The 5,342-nt window shown below is 38.4% G+C and overlaps 1 pseudogene; it reads left to right on the top strand.

Moving 5' to 3' along the window:
- The first annotated feature begins 498 nt into the window (after positions 1-498).
- Positions 499-1,212, top strand: LOC102977480 (phosducin-like protein 3; annotated as a pseudogene).
- Positions 1,213-5,342: the final 4,130 nt, after the last annotated feature.

Raw genomic sequence — 5,342 nt, 5'->3', positions numbered from 1 at the left:
GAGTTTGCCTTTGAAATGTTCCATTTGCTAGGTGATCTTAGAATCCGGTCATTGGATTGGTATATTACACTAGGTAGTCCTTCAGGGCCAGTCAGAAGCCTTCTGTGTCACTGCTGTCCACCTACACATCCGGAAACAGACTACTTAGTCACATTCCTTCCTCTGCAAATCGTCTCCTGGAACTACTCTTTGGAAAACTGTTGTCATGGGTAGCCAAGCTAAAGCTATTTATAAAGTGGGGTCCACTTCTCTATTTTCATGTAAGTGGAAAACACCTCACACTTCAAAAATCTACAGCTTCATCTTGCCCGACTTGATTTGCTTGGATGACTCATATTAGATTCAAAAGAGCTGTGTCTCTTGGAATAAAAATTCACCAGGGTGTGTACAATAAAAAGACCATTGGGAAGAAGCGGGTCGGCGACTGCGCGCATGCGCGGAGGAGAGCTGAGGGGCGGAGTGGCGGCTGCAGGCTGGGCTCGAGCAACTCGTGAGAAAATGCAGGACTCCAACGCAGACACCGAGTGGAAAGACATCTTACGCAAAAGAGGCATCCTGCCCTCCAAGGGAAGTTTGAAGGATCTGGAGAAGGAGGCGAAAGAGCGGGTCCTTCAGCAGTCCATTGTGAAAACGTATGAAGACATGACTTTGGAAGAACCGGAGGATAACGAAGAGGAACTTAGTGAGGAAGATGAACGTGCGATTGAAAAGTACAGGCAGCAGAGACTGGCCGAGTGGAAAGCAACCCAACTGAAGAATAAATTTGGAGAAGTTTTGGAAATCTCAGGAAAGGATTATGTTCAAGAAGTTAACAAAGCCGGTGAGGGCTTGTGGGTCATCCTGCACCTTTACAAACATGGGATTCCCCTCTGTTCTCTGATAAATCAGCACTTCAGTGGACTTGCCAGGAGGTTTCCTGATGTCAGATTTATCAAAGCCATTTCAACAACCTGCATACCCAGTTATCCTGATAGGAATCTGCCCACGACATTTGTGTAACTTGAAGGTGATATCAAGGCTGAATTTATTGGACCTCTGGAGTTTGGTGGCACGAACCTGACAGTGGACGAGTTGGAGTGGAAATTGTCTGAGTCTGGAGCAATCAGGACAAGCCTGGAGGAAAACCCTAAGAAACCCCTAGAAGATGTGCTGCTTTCCTCCGTGCAGTACTCCATCCCCACCAGGAGGGGCAGTGATTCCGAGGATGACTGAGGCTGTGGCCCTGGGAACCTGCTGAACTTTCTTGATGTGACACATCGTCTGAATTTTTTTTTAAAAGGGAAAAGTAGGAATGTATACTTTGGTTTTAGCCTTTTATAATTATGTTTCAAATCTGATAGATCTCAGAAATAATCATTGCTGGGAATCCTTTTAAATTTCTTGGAACTCTCTTTTTTAAACTAATAATATTTCTTTAGGAAAAAAATAAAAGCCAGATATTAGTTTAAAAAAAAAAAGATCATTGATGTGATGCTTATTGGTTTGTAAATCTGCCAGAATGTAAAGAATGAGATGCTTCTTTCATATCCACTATTGTTTCCATCCTTAACAGAAAAGAAAATGCAAATCTACTCACCAGTACCTATAACAACAGGCAGTTCTGCATTTAATTTTGATTTATTATGTCACACTATATTTTGATATATTTTTCTTTTAAGTTTTAATATCATCACCTTAGGAAAACACTATAGACATCCTATTCTTGTGTGTTCCTGAAATTTATCTTTTGGTCAACCACCGACTCTTCAACAGTGTTCTCTACAATGAAGTGTTTTGAGGTCAAACATCTTAAAAAGACATAGAAACAAAAGCTTTGACTTTACACCACTAATGGCTTGTTTTCTGTCTTTTAAAATGAGGAACTCTTAGTTGAGCTTGAACTTAGATATCTGGTTCTATGATATTTTGAGATATTAGTCTGTGAGGTTTTTCCCTCTGTATTTCCCCCTCATTCCCATTACTTCCCCCTTCCTTTAGGTAGTGGTTGTGTAATCCCTAACCTCAGGGAGGCCTGTGGCAGGACAAACAATATAAATAGTCTGTACATCTTAAGGGCTTAAATGGATGGCAATTACTGATTATAAAATAATTAAAGAATCATGAGCTGGAAATGAATTCTCTCTGATGTATCTTTAGTATTTCCTTAGAGAAGGAGAGAGTGGGGTATGTGGCCCCAAGAACACAGTGGACCTGCTCAGGTTTTTGTCAGCATATGGCTAGATCATAGAGAGCAGAGGCTTCCTGGGGCATCTAGGTTGGCGAGACAATAGGAAACTTTGCAAAGCTTTCTAAGCATGGTAGAAATCATCAGAGGGTTGATGGACTTGGAAAGGCCAGGCTGAGAGGTTCACTAGACATCTTGGTGATAATCTGTGTACACCAGACCAACTAACTTGTTTAATAGATACTGTAGTTAACCACAGCTTCCCGACCCCTTGGTGCTGCCTAGAGCATCTCTAAATTTTGTCATAGACCATAAGTTTCCCACTGGCTTTTGGGGATGATAACATGAATGTAAATTAAGTTGCTTTATAATACTGTTGATTATTTCTCACATGCTTGAGTTTGATATGCCTGATTTTGGCTTCTCTTCTTTCCTACACTTAGAGGGCTGACAAAATGTGTACAGTTTTAGACAGGTCAAATGTTATAACAGAGTATTTAGGTTGGGACTCTTCTATGCCAAGTCAAAATATCATGCCTGATATTTATATTCTGTTTATATGGATAGTGTTCTCTTAAGTCACTACTCCCATAAGAATTAGATTAAATCTAAGAAATGCAACATCCTAGAGTGTTAAAGGACATCATTCTCTGGGACATTTTGCCAGTGTGTCCTCTTTACACATTAGGTGCTTAGGTATTTTAGTTTTTTTTAGGAGCAAATAGGGAAGTAAGTCACCTTTCCTTCCTTTCCTGAATAACTTCCCTACAATTCTGGCCACAGGAAACCTAGCAATCAATGGAAGCAACTCCCACCACAGGAGCCATCATCTTGGGGCATCTTAGGTTTTTAGAAGAAAGAAAAAGCAGGCATGTTGGCTTCTGGCTTTCAGGATATGTCATCAGGATAACTAAGAAACAGAATTTGTTTTTTAGGAAATCATTTTCATCCATACATTCGCTAAGAGAATCCATTATTTACTTATTATTTTGGATGAACTACCATTTCAATGTATACTTTCCAATATATATACATTTTTTCTTAAAAGTTGAAATGTGTTTGTGTGTATGTGCACGACATAGCGTTTTCTTTCTGGCTCTTCTCTGTTCTTTTAGCTTCAATGCAAATAGAGAAAGCATAAGGGAAAAATAAAGATGATTGAGAGAGGCAGAAATTATTGGCTTCTCTCCTTTCCTACACTTAAGAGTGTTGACAAAATGTATACAGTTTTAGACAGGTCAAATGTTATAACAGAGTATTTAGTTTGGGACTCTTCTATGCCAAGTCAAAATCTGGGCAATTTCTGTTTACCAGTTGACAACTTATGTTTGGATCTGGCTACCAATTCAGATTACACAGTAAGCCTTACCAAAGAAGGCCCTCTCCCTAACACCATCTTTTTAAGAGCCGTGTTGGCATAAATTAGAGAATGAAGGACTGTTTTGAATTTCTGTTGGATGACATGGAAAATTATCAGAAAGTCCTTGAGGGAGGCTTGGCAGTAGACTTATACTTTAGCCCTATGTTACTGTGGTTATCGACATCAAACTTTTCTGACTACACATATATGCTCCTATGTACTCATGTGTATACACTTGTATCTGGCATAGGAAATCCCTCAAAGAAATATAAAACAATAAGGAGCATAGGACTGAACTGCTACTCAAAAGTGAGAAAAACCTAGAGGAGAAAATGAAATAGAATCTTTCAAAAGGAAGGAGGGCTACAGGTTATGATTGCTAGATTTACCAAATAAAAATACAGGTTTCCCAGTTAAATTTGAATTACAGGTAAGTTCCAAATATTGCATGGAATATACCTATATTAAGAAAGTAGTCATTGTTTATCTAAAATTCAGGTTTAATGGAAACATGTATTTTATCTGGAAACCTTAGTAGAAGTAGGCACGATTTTTGGATAATTTCCTCTTTTGCGGGTAGAGGGTAAGTGGCTACCTCTGAGAAGTCAGAGTCAGTGTCCAGAAATGGTGTGACAGTCCCGATAAATTCAAAACAATCCCATCTTCAGCCTGGGGAGGAGTGTGAGTGAGGCCTAGTAGCATAAGTGTTTCCTGGTGTGACGGAATTCCTCTAGATTCTCTAAAGAGAAAAATAAGTCAGTAGCCTGGAGAGCAGAAAAATAGGAGCTTGTTCTTAGAAATGACCTTTCTAGAAGAGAAAAAGGCAAAGAGTTTTGAGAGTGATAACCGGGTGTGAAAGAATGAAGCAGAAATAGCAAAAATGCCCAGGTTGGTTACCACTGAATTCTGTGCTCTCTATTGCAGGTACTTTCCTGGACAAACGAGGGAGATTTGGATGGAACTGGATTTCCCAAAACGTTGTAAGTAAGAGTGAATGGAAGAGAGCCTGGGTTTATTTTCTTTCTTTTCTTTTTCTTGATTTGATTATTTCCTTTGCATTCATGTATATTTATACTTAATACATATGTGTACTCACACAGTGAAAAGTAGTATAAATTTGGCTTTTAGCTTGGTGATTTAAGAAGCTAGTAACTGTAAGATTAGTGAGAAATGAAGTATGTATTTTAAATGGAGTGTAGGCCAATATTTTGGTCATTTTTAGTCCTCAGTTGCGTTTTCTTGTTCTCTTACTCTGGATTCTGTAAACATATAATCCATAGTAATTAATTTAAATTTTCTTTTGATGTTGATCTTCATAAGCTCTTGGTTTAAATACCAGACACTTCACACACCACAGATTTTTGTTTTAATCCATGAATGTAATCAACATTTCATATTCTCCTTCATATGCTTGCTATTAGTAAGGCTCCAAGTTCTGTTCTCAATTACCACAGATATGCTAAGTGTATGTATAGAAGAAATTTGCTAATTTGTAACTTAAAAGCCTGGAAAACAATGGGCTTAAATTAATTGGGTATCTGGTATTTTTAAAATTACAAAACAACCAAACATTAACTAGGTTAGGAAAGAACAATTATTGTACTTTATATCATGCACAATTTTATATGAACAGATAATGGCTTACATGAGACTTCTGAGTTAGCTCGCAACTATGTTTATACAGCCATGTATTTAGGTACTGGTTGTAGGTCAATACGTCAAAAGTCAATTTACTGAATGACCATTCACTGAAATAGAGTAGAATTTCTTAGAGTTGTAGTTTTTCCTGTGTCCCTGCTCTTGCCCTTGCCTCTCCAT

This window comes from Physeter macrocephalus, chromosome 7, assembly GCF_002837175.3.
Source record: "Physeter macrocephalus isolate SW-GA chromosome 7, ASM283717v5, whole genome shotgun sequence".
In the NCBI taxonomy this organism is placed as follows: domain Eukaryota; kingdom Metazoa; phylum Chordata; class Mammalia; order Artiodactyla; family Physeteridae; genus Physeter; species Physeter macrocephalus.
This window is presented reverse-complemented; position numbering and strand designations above follow the sequence as displayed.